The sequence below is a fragment of the Pteronotus mesoamericanus genome, unplaced genomic scaffold (assembly GCF_021234165.1).
Source record: "Pteronotus mesoamericanus isolate MK-2021 breed Mesoamerican mustached bat unplaced genomic scaffold, CSHL_Meso_final scaffold_85, whole genome shotgun sequence".
Taxonomy (NCBI): Eukaryota; Metazoa; Chordata; class Mammalia; order Chiroptera; family Mormoopidae; genus Pteronotus; species Pteronotus mesoamericanus.
The window spans coordinates 2487672-2500119 of NW_026555329.1; positions in this window are offsets into that span (position 1 = coordinate 2487672).

The following is a 12448-nucleotide window of genomic DNA, read 5'->3' on the forward strand; positions in this document are numbered from 1 at the left end:
CTCACAAATCGAGTTCAGATGATATTTTTCACTTATATCTATTTTAGTACTTTTCTGTTTTTCTGACACATATAGTAAACCTGGTATTTTCTTATGCTAAAAAAAAAATGACATGGCTGTTTAATTGATATGTCTGCAAATATCTTGTTATATGTAGAGCAATTTTATATACTCCATATCGAACAGAGAATTTTTTTAGGAGAACTATGTTACAGTGAAAATCCAAAGGACTAAATTTAGATCAGCTCTTTATTGTCAACTCTACTGCACACTATGATCTTTGTCCAGTCATTTAACTCTGCCTCAGTTTCTTCATCCACAAAGCACTAAAACGTGGCTGCCCTCCCCTAGGTCTCAAAGTTTCACATTCCCACTATTCAGGGATTCACATATTTTACTTTTTGATAGTAAAATATATTAGATAGTCAGATATTTTACATTCTGGGTGTGTAAATTTAGAATGGGATCTAAAATGCTACCAGTTATATAAAGGCCATATAGTCATGATGGGATTGAAGGTGAAATGTGTGCTTAGGGGTAACAATCGTTCTGAATACACCCCCCACCGTGAGTCTTGCCACACTCACTGGTATGCCTTTAATTACAAGGTTGTTTTTCAGAATTGCTGAAGAAATTTCTTACTCAGCAATTTGTATGGGTAAATGTACCTGATGTTGCTACCCTGCCTCCCAACCCCCATACCTTTATGTTTCTAACTGCCTGTCACTACTGACCTTAGTAATAACCTCATATCCTTCACAGTTTGGCAACATGTAAGAATTAATGTTTGGGGAGGAAATAAGTGGGTCCAAAGGCCAGAAAAATTTCCAGACATATTACAAGCTGGAACTAGTTGCACAGAGTTACCGGGTCCTTGAAAGAAAGTATTGAAGAATAAGGTGCAAGATCTCCCCTAATCCTGCAATACTGCACAACCCAGAAGAATATAGGTCTCAGTTTCCAGCAAAGCAATAAACATGTGTAAGGAAAGAGTCATAAATACCACACAAGCATGCCTTACACCAAAGGAAAGCACACTGATGCCTGCTGAAACTAAAAGGAATGTTTAAAAATCAGCAATTCTCTGCAAATATTATGAATTGGACTCTTCTGGTATCAGTAAAAGCTTAGGTTACACATCCCAGAAGACCCAAATATGAATGCTCTCGCTGTCTTGGCATTAATCAACATTACACCATCCAATGTGCAATCTTGTTGCTGTGTATGTTTTTTCAGGGACCTGCCTTCTTGTCTTACCCACTGGGTTTTGCCTGTTTTTCCTCATTCTTTCCTGTGGCTTTAGACAGTGCTGCCTCTGAGAGCAGGCTGGATAAATCATCAATTGCATGCTGATGAGCTGGTTTGCCTTCTTTTGCCAGATTAAATCAGGACAACCTTCCAGTTTAGAAAAGGAGAGGATGGTCTGTGCCATTTCTTCTGACCCTTCCTTCCTTTTATTTCTGGGACATTTTCCACTCCCAAACTCCCTTCTCTTATGCCCTCAATTTAGGATATTTCCTTTCCTTCATCTTTTCTGCCAGGAACATAACTGTTTTATTGTCCTACCAATTTGTGTTTCGTTTGTTTGTTTTTACTGATTTTACTTTGTGTTCCTTTTAACAAATATGTACACAACCTTATGAAATTTAAAGGGAATTCAAGAATGAAGTAGAGTCTATTCATTGACACTCTGAGCCAAGAACCAATATTTACAGATTCAGTTTTCATTTAAGATGTATGTAATAAGGAAAAAAAGAGCTATATACTAGTATTACCCAAAGCTGTTTTGAGAAACACGTTCCAATATTTTTAATATGCTAAAGTGCATTGCAAATCTCCAAGAGGAAATTATGCTGCATTTCCTAATTTATTAGATGATGAATCCTTGTTTCCAAAGGATTTTCGGTGGAGTAGTGTTCCTAAGAGCACACTCTTGAAAATGTTGTCATATTCCTTTTTCCTATAACTTATTTTATAATTCAGCTTTATATGTAATTTGATAACTAATTAAAATTTCAAAGAGCCACAGACTTCATTTCCTTTTAATAGTCATCTTTGTGGGGAAAGTTTAGCACAAGAGTGGATAAGGATTAATTTTAATCTAAATAGATTAAAAATTTTTAACATTGTAGGAATCTTTATATATCTATTTAGATAGGAAACCTTCTTGCTTCAATTTCATTTTCATGTTTACATTAAGAAAAAGTGTAGAAGTATGGCTAGAATTCAGTTTCTTCCTAATGTCATTTATTTACTATATGTACCACAGGAAGAAGCAGCTGAAGCCATGCATACAAATACTGAATTTTACTTGCCAGTATGAGTCTTCTGATTTGTCAATATTTTATAACATTGCTCTTGGGGCTCAGCATGTCATTTTAGCACACAATGAAGTCTCCTTTCTTTTCCAAAATATGTTCTATATGATGACTATGCCCCAGTCAAGGCCCCGGCCATCAACTTTAAACCCACAAGGTCATTCGGTCATCTTGTGATTACAACAGCAGCTTTACTGCTTGTAATTGTCCTGCAGCTGTGGCAGGTCAATGGAAAAATGTTCTTTAAACACCATAAGCATCTGATTGTGCAATACCTAAATGAGTGTCATTGATTATTCACACTGCTGGCTGGTCAAAGCTGGGGAAGTAATTAGGGCTTTTCGTGTGGATTATCCACTGAGAAAAGGTCAAATAACTACAAACAGTGCCAGCAGAGAGGAGCCACCAAGGACCACGGCATCCGTGATCAGTTAGGAAATGCTAAAGCAAGGCTTAATAATGATGTGCTTATGCCAGGTTCTGCAGAATGTGATCATCCTGTCATAGAAACCCAATGAAGCATGAATGATGGCTGCTTTCTCCCTGGAAGCTCTGCTTCAGGTCTCTGATGCCCATCAAACAGGTTTGTCAAGGAAATGAGACAGAGAAGAATTTAGAAAGCAGGGTTTCCCCTCCTCTCTTTCCTTTAAGTCAAGAATAAAGGACCTCAGCTAGCAACCATCCTTTTTTTCTCCCCTTTTGAGGCGTCATAGCAACACCATTTTTCGTATGTTTTGATAAAGTACTCCATCAAATGGTTTATGTTATGGGGACTGGAAACCATTCATTTGCTGATTTAAATTAGGATTTTGGAAAATTCTCTTTGAGCCAAACTTTTATTTTTAGTAGTAGTATGCTGAAAACGTGTTTCAGTTTGCTGAAGGGTCTTTGATATTTTCCAAGCTTAACGTATTTCTCCTAAATCCACTTAGTTGTATTTGGTCTAGCCTTCATTCTCAATACATGAAAGTCTAAGATTAAATCTTCATTGTTTTAGTTTAGATTATTTGTTTCTATTAAACTGAAGGTATTCAGGGAAAGCCGGCAATTGAGTCATTTTTCACCTTGGACTAAATAAAGCTTCTGAAAGTCAGGTGTAGAAGGCATTAGGGAAATAATATTCAGAAAGTCAAGTAAGTAATTGGGGTTACCCAAAACAAAACATTTTTGGTTGCTTCATAAACTCTGCTTAGAAATAGAGTCATATAGTGGGAAAAAAACTGCGTAGTTAATTAAGGACACCAACTCTGTGAGGTTTCAAATCCTGGTTCTACCACTTACTCTGTGATATTGGGCAAACCACTGAAACATCCTGATCCATTTTAAGGGATGGACAGAATTTTTAAAAAGTCTTTTATCAGACGCCAGTGAAATAGCAAGTAGGAGATGAACTAAGAAAACAGGGACTCTGAAAGCCACCTTGACCTTGTACAATGCAGACTTACCAGGGTCTCCTAAGAAATAAGAGTTACGACCAATGACCCTCACATGAGGACAGTTTTTTTGGGCCCAACTGCAGGATTTGGCCTTGGGTTCTCCGGTCTCTCCTGCCTGTCCTGTTTCTTTTTAGTCTGAGTGCCCAGAATCTATGAGCCTGAGGTCATGTTTGCTGATGGCTTAAGGAGGCTCTACTTCCTAAAAGGAGACCTAAGAGTTTTCACGCTTAGTGATGGAATTCCAGGCAGCAGAACAAACCGGAAGAAAGGCACCACTAACTCAGTCCCCAATCGACTAACCTCTTTTTCTCTTTCTTGGCCCTTGCCCAGGCTAGAAGTCTCCTGAGCTGGCAGAAGAATTGTCATGAGGATGAAATGAGAACATACATTGTCAAGTACCTGCATACAAAGCTCAGCAATAGGTATGTGGATGCCAGAGCCTAGGGGAGGCAGAAAAATTGCTGTTAAAATATTAAAGTATTTATGTTTCTGAAATATTATTTTAAAAATTCTGCATGTTCTGAATGATAGGGTTGTGAGAGTTGTCTGCTCTTCTGCACTAATTCCCTTCCATTGATCATTTAAATAAGGAATTATTTTGTTTTCCCCTTTCTGACTGAGGAATAGATGTTGAAAAGCAAAGATGGAGTATACGGTGGCTCTGAAAGTTTGAATATCTAAGGAACAATGACATTTATATTTCGTAAGAAAGGAATTTTCACTGTTCAGTAGTAAGAGGGGAAAAAAGTGAAAGCAATATGGTTTAAATGGCGAGAAAGTAAAAATAATTCATGTCAGATTGCCATTATCCCTAAAATATATTAAAGGCCAAATGAAACATTTTTTTCTGCTTTAGTTCGTAGACAAGATGTAAAAATTTTATATTTCCTCTTTACATTGCTATAATTTATGAGGAGAACGCTATCCTAGACAAGCTAAGGCAGAGGCAACAGTTCTGGGGGGCGGAGTTTGTCTCTCGCTTAATTGGGTCCCAGTAGTGGGGACTTTGTAAAGTGATTTTCTGCTGCCTTTATACCTGTTACTGTTTGCATGGGCTCACGGAGCAGGTGAGTGCTGGGGGGCAGAGTGGCTGAGTAGTGGGAAGGCTCTCCTTCGGGGGAAGAAGCAGAAGAGCTAAGTTTCCATCTCAGCCTCATCTTACATTAGTTTTCTAGCCCTAAAAACATCGTGAGGGGAGATGGGTTTTTGTTTGTTTGTTTGTTTGTTTGTTTGTTTGTTTTTGTTTTAATATAACAGCTTTACTGAGATATTATTTACATATCAGAAGATTCATCCTTTTAAAGTGTGCAATAATGAATGGTATCCTGTGTATTCACAGAGCTGCGCAGCTATAGCGCCTATCTAATTTTAGATTGTTTTCATTACCCCCAAAAGAAGCCGTGTGCCCATTAGCGGTCATTCTCCATTCTTCCTCCCTTAGCCCCTGATAAGCACCTATTTATTTTCTGTCTCTATGGATTTCCCTGTTCTGGACACTTCACATGAATGGAATCATATAAGCTGTGTCTGACTTTCTCTACTTAGCGTAATGTTTTCAGGGTTTGTCCATGTTGCAATTTTATGCATCAGGACTTCATTTCTATTTTCCGTAATTTATGGAAATTAAATTATGGTATTGTGGTAAAATACACATAGAAAAATTTGCTATCTTTACTATTTTTAATTGTACATTTCAGTAATTTTAAGTACATTAATATTGTACAACCATTGCCACAATCCATCTACAGAACTCCCTTTATCTTGCAAAACTGAAACTATACCCATTAAACAAGAACGCCCTTGTCTCTTGTAGGTAGCATATAGTTGTATCAGTTTTTAAAAATCTATTCTACCAATCTCTGTCTTTTGACTGGAAAGTTTATTTACATTTAAAGGAATTACTGATATGAAGGGGTTTCTGTGATTTTGCTACTTGTTTTCAAAGTGTCTTATAGGTTATTTGGCCCTCATTTCCTTATTACTGTCTTTTTTTGTGTTTAGTTTTGTAGTGAGATGCTTAAATTACCTTTTCATCTCCTTTTGTGTATATTCTTAGCTATTTTCTTTGTGATTACCATGGGGATTCCATTTAACACCATAAACTTAAGCTTCTAATTTGAATTTATACCAGCTTAACTTCAATACATACAAAAATTCTGCTCTTAATAAGTTTGTCACTACCCCTTTTAGTTGTTGATGTCACAAAATTACAACTTTATAGATTGTGTGACCAAAAATATAGACTAATAATTTTTAATGCATTAGTCTTCTAAATTATGTAGAAAACAAAATATAAAATTGTCAACCAATATTATTATACTAGCTTATTGACTAATAATTGTTTTTTTAATGTGTTAGTTTCTTAAATCATGTAGAAAACAAAGAGCAGAGTCACATACCATTGTTACAACAACATGGTTTTTATAATTGCCTGCGTATTTACCTTTACTGAGATCTTTATTTCTTCTTATTTCTAAGCTTTTAGTTACTGTCTACTGTTCTTTTATTTTAACCTACAGGTCTTTATTTAGCATTTCTTGCAGGGTAGGTGTTGTGGTAACATACTTCCTCAACCTTTGTTTATCTGGAGATGTCATAATTACCTTTTCTTCTTTTAAATCGGTGTGTGGTTGCCTCTTGTGCACCCCCTACTGGGGACCTGACCTGCAATCCAGACACATGCCCTGACTGCGAATTGAACCAGTGACCCTTTGGTTTGTGGGCTGGCTCTCAATCCACTGAGCCACACCAGCCAGGGCTAATGTTTTCCTCTTTTGAAGGCGGTTTAGTTGACAGTTTTTGTTTATTTGTTTGTTTAGCATTTAGAATTTTTGGCTCACTACTTTCTCGTGTGGATCCCTTGTCTCTGATGGGTTGCTTCTCTCTTGCTGCTTTAAAAATTCTTTGTCTTTTGACAGTCCAATTATTATTATTATTACTATTTTAAGATTTCATTTATTTATTTTTAGAGAGGGGGAAAGGTGGGAGAAAGGGATGGAGATAAACATCAGTGTTTGAGAGATACACCGATTGGTTACCTCTCACACACCCCCAACTGGGGAAACAGCCCACAACCCAGGCATGTGCCCTGACTGGGAATCGAACCTGTGACCTTCTGGTTCACTGGCCAGTGCTAAGTCCACTGAATCACACCAGCCACGGCTGACAGTCTAATTATAATGTGGCTGAATGTAGGACTTTTTGGATTTTTCTTACTTGGAGTTTGCTGAACTTCTTGGATGTTGATACTCATGTCTTTCACCAAATTTGGGAAGTTTTTGCTTATTATTTCTTCAAATATTCTCCCTGCCCTTCCTTTCTTTCTCTCTTTTTCTTTGTCTCTCTCTCTTTGTTTCTCTATTTCTCTTTCTCTCTCAGCTTCTTCTAGGACTTTCACAATATGCATGTTGCTCTGCTTCTTGGTGTCCCTCACACTCTGTTCACTTTTTCTCATTATTTTTTCTGGTTCTCAGATTTTCTCATTCTTGTTTTCCTGCCTTCTAGTTTGTTGATTATTCTACCCACTCTAATCTGCCTTTGAATCCCTTTAGTGAATTCTCCATTTCATTTATGATACCCTTTAGCTCCAAAACTTCTTTCTGTGTTTTCTACATTTTTATTGATATTTCCATGTTGTATATTGATTTCTTTTCTGCACATATTCCTTTAGTTCCTGGAATGTCTCTAAGACAGCTGTTTAACAGTCTTTGTTTAGCTCTGAATGGTGTGACCCAGTAGTTTGAGCACCGTCCTGCAAACAGAAAGGTCATTGATTCAATTCCCTGTCAGGGCACATGCCTAGGTTGCAGGTCAGGTCCCCAGTTGGGGTGTGTGAAAGGCAAACAATGGATGTTTCTCGCACTCATCAGTGTTTCTCTCCCTCTTTTTCTCCCTCTCTTCCCCCTCTCTAAAATAAATAAATAAGATCTTAAAAAAAGTAAATAAAAGTCTTTGTCTAGTAGAGCCACCGTTAAGTCTTTTTTCAGGGACAATTTCTGTTGGTTTATTTTGAATGGACCATACTTGTTTGTTTCTTTGTGTGCCTTATGATTTTTTTTTGGTGGTTGTTGTTCTGAAAACTAGACATTTAAATCTAATAATGTGATAACTCTGGAAATCAGAGTCTTCCCCTTTCCCAGGGTTTGCCAGTGTTTATAAAAACTGTTGTAAGCTGCCTTTGTGTGAAGTATAAGCCTAAGGTGTAAATGTAAGTTCTTTTCAGGTCTTTTTTGATCCTATACCTCCCTTTTGGCATGCATAGGAACTTTCTAATTCTTGTCATTTGAATGTCCTACTCTTTGATGTTTGGCTTCCAAAAGGGGAAGAAGATAAACATGGAAAAAGAGGGATGCTGGCCCTTTAAATTCCCCAGGAAGTCACTCCAGCCAGAGGGCCAGGGCCTTGCAGCTGAACTTCTTGGATGTTGCAACATCCAAGGGGGGAATTGCAATAACAATGGTTACCACCTCTTCGATGGACCTCTGTGATTAGAAGCAGCAATTAGTGATAAGAGCACATGTCTATGATTTTAGAGGACATGGTTCTTTTTGCCCACCTTGAAGCCTACAAGCTGTGGGTTATCTGCTCCAGTAACAACATGCATAGCTCCTGCCACTGGACTGAGAAGTGGGTAGCTACTTTTATGCAAAGAGCTTAAACTGACTGAAAGTAATTGCAAGTTATCATCCAAGTAATTTTAGTCTTCCTCTGGAGGTTGCAAGCCTTCAATTGATCCCAGAGTTACAAAATAGTTATATCAGACATATTGTGCCAGTATAATTATTGTCTAGGCAAGGAGACATATTTCTGTTTCTTCCTATCTGTGATGTTCTGTGAGTCCTCCTTCATTCCTTTTTATTGCAAAATAATGTTCTATTTATGGGTACACCACATTTTGTTTATCTATTCATCAGCTGATGGGCATTTTCATTGTTCCCACTTTTTGGCAATTATGAATAGTGCTGTTATAAACATTTGTGTAAAGTTTACATGGACATATTTCTTTTTTTTCGTATCTCTTGAGTATATTTCCACCTAGGAGTGGAATTGCTGGGTCATATAGTAAATCTATGTTTAACATTTTGAAGAACTGCCAGACTATTGTCTAAGGTGACTGTACCATTTTACATTTTCATTAGCAATGTTCAAGGCTTCCAATTTTTCCACTTCCTCATCAACACCTGTTATTTTCATTCTTTTTTATTATAACCATCCTGGTGGGCGGGGGGCAGTATCTCATTGTGGTCTTGATTTGCGTTTCCCAGGTAGCTAATAATGTTCACCATCTTTTCATGTGGATTACGTTTGGCCATTTGAACAATTGAAAGAGACAAGGTTTGTTTTTAGTATTCTTCTATTTCTTGAGGACTTCAGCCCTTTAGTGGTGTTATAATCGTTCTAAAGTCTTGTTTATCAAGGTATGTTTTAGGCAAACTCAGCTGATAGCTCAATATCCTGAGACTGCACCTGCATGGATCAACATGGGAAAGGAAATAAGGTAGAAATAGGAGGTCAGTGGTGAAGGGGTGTCCAATAGTCCATACTATATCATTTAAAGAGGTAAGAAAACTATAAGAGCTAATCTTTTGCTCTAATGTCTAGGTGGGTGTTAATATCCAAAGGATCTGATTAGCTGATTAGGGCACAGTAGTAGAAATCTCTAGATAACGATAATTCTCAGAGTCATTTATGCATTCAGCAAGACCTGTGAACCAACCAGAATCTCTTTTATGTGCTCAAATAACAGTAAGTTCCTTGACTTTATATCACTAGTATTCAAGGATCAGCCCAGTTGAGAACAGAAGCTCAGTCTGTGTGCATAAGAAATTGGTGAAGGCTGGGCAGTGGAACATGTCCAAAATTTTAATAGGATTCCTGTTTCAAAATGGAATTCAGATATCACATCAGAGAAGCGCAGCAGAGGTATGATCAGAGGAGAAAAACTCCTCACCCTCGGATGAAAGACCAGAGGGCCACATGTGGACATGCAAATTCTTAACTTTAATGTAGGCAGCAAGACTTGTTCTACAATCCAGCAGCTTAGGGACCAGACCTCTTGCTTCTGGGTCATAATTGGTGCAGGAGTGGAGTAGTGCTCAGTAGATAGTAGGAGGTTATTAGTGCCTGCAGCAGAGCTAGACTTAGGGGAGAAAGAAAATGATTCCTCTCTTTTGAGGATTCCTTCCCTCAGAGCCTCTGCAGTACTTTCTATGGGGACGATAAAGCTGGTAAGTGGCAGAGTTATGAGCCTTCAGGGGGAGAACACTTATAGGAGCACTCTGAAATACTGTCAAACAGCATCCACATGTGAAGCGTTAGGATAATAATGATGATGACTGCTTGTGGCAACTGATGTCTGAGAGGGCACAGGTTAGGGTGGTGGTAGGTGACACAGAGGAGAAGAGGCCATAGGCACACAAGTGCCTCATCCCAACTTACTCAAGGAACCCAAAGTGTTACAAAACGTCAGCATATTTTTGCATCACAAACGTGGTTCGGTCAGTGGCAAATGATGGAGGGGCAAAATCTCTTTGAAGCTAAACCCTGAAGAGGGAGAGATGAGAAGCAAGTAGGCAAGAGGCTACTTGGTTGTGCCTTTCTGCTTAACCTGGGTTTTCAATTTATCAACCCGTTGCATGCAAAATTCTTATCACAGGACATTACTGTTTCCTTTTATATTAGAGCAGCATATCAACAGATTGGTTTCTTCTTGTTGATTATTAAAATCCGTGTTCAAATAAAGCAGAAAAAAATGGCTTGGCCCCATCTCTCAGATGGTTCAGGCAGCGATAAGAAATAAGCAGATGAAGCACTATATTGAAATGCATTTTACTATAAGAAACAGAACGTTCATCTGCAGAGGCCTAAACAAATGGGATCTCGTATTTGTTACGTGACTTCTGGAGGTAGGCAATTGCCTGTGTCGACCTAATGATTTCAGGGCCAGCTGCTCGGGCATTCTCCCGGCCGGAATACAGCTGCTGCGATGGCGGGGGGCAGGAAGGGGGACAGGTGGGAACACTCTCCTTGTGGAATCTTATCTTTCTATTTAGGCAAAGAGCCTTCCGTAGTGGTCTTACACTATGTCACATTGGCTAGAATTGGGTCACATGCCCATTCTTTGGTCAGTCAGTAGAGAAGGGGAAGGAGATTACTATGACAGATTTAGACCTATTTTGGCAAGTTGAGGTAGGGATCTAACCTTCCTGAAATTCAGGTATCTCTGCCAAGAACCTGAACGCAAGTTGGAACGTTTGTTACCAGGGGAGAGACAAACAGCTGTAGCTTAGACAAGGCTCAGTATCTGGCTTGTGTGCAGATGGATCCAAAAGTGGCAGCGCGCCCAGGCTAGAAGCCTGGTGTAACAAGGTCCACATAACTTTGGCACCTTAAGCTAGAAGAGTGTCCCTGGCTAACCTTTCGCTCTAATGCACCCACTGCAGAGTCCAAGTTGTTCTTTTCTTTCTCAGTATAAATTAAAGGATTCTTTATCTAGTACATACCACACTGCCTTGGGTGGTCTCCTACCTCTTTTTTCATTCTCTCTCCTCGCTGCCAGAGCCTCATAAGGACCTATGAACAAAAATAGCTGGCATCTATCAGGCTCTTACCGTGTGCCAGGTATGTGCTGAATACTTTATATTCTTTATCTCATTTAATCCTCCCAGAAGCCCTTTGAAGTAGGTACTACTAGTATCATCTTTATTTTATAGCTGAGAAACTATACTAGGACTTACTAGACTAGGGCTGCAAAGATCCAGAAACTGTGGATTGCTCCAGTTCCCTGGTTCGGGACTAGCAGCCCATCATTTTGTTCTTCCACTTCCAGTAAACTCAATTCCTATGCCTGTCACTTTTATAGTATTTCTCATAGTGTCCTGGAAAAGGCTACTATGTAAGTATAAACTTACCAGAGTCACACAACTAGCAAGTAAAGAAGCCAAGTTTTGACTTCAGAGTCTGTACTCTGAAAAAATGTGTTTAGCTCTCTAATCTCTCCAAATAGAAGGTGAGTAAAATGGAGATTGAGAGGAAAGACTCAACTATTTAACATGTGGTGTGAATCTTTAAGACGGCATATGTATGTCTAACAGGGGCTTTCTGAAGACAGAACGCCCCAGTTTCATGCTCATAGGAGAGCCTTCCGATTCCAAGGAACGCTTGTAGGACAACTGTCAGGGGACAAGCGGGTCCTTGAGGCTTCCTCCAGTAACAGCTCCATCGGCTCTCAACGGAAATGTTGATGATATGGATGATCATTCATTTTCTAAATATATTTTTCATCTGAAGCCCTAGAGCATATCAGAACAGTGCCTCTAGAGAGGAATAAAGGCCTGGGAATCTCACGTTAGATTGAAAATCCTGCCTCTTTCAAGTGGCATAAGAGGAAACACGCCTATTCGAATGTTATTTTTTTGCCCTTTTTTTGTTTCTTGAATATTTTTGTTGAAGCTGAAATGCTTTTTCTGAACAGTAAGTGACCTTGACAAAAACTGGCTTTACTCTGCAGATGTTTTAAAGTTATAGCAGTGAGATTAATACCTGATTAACATTTTTTTTCACACCCAATTCTCTTCTATTTATTTTAACTTGCGTAACTTGCTTGCATTAGCTTGTACTAGCTCTAACTGCCAGTGGAGCATTCTGTAGTAAATTTTTTTTATGGCAGCCTTCATACAAAAGTAATTCATAGCA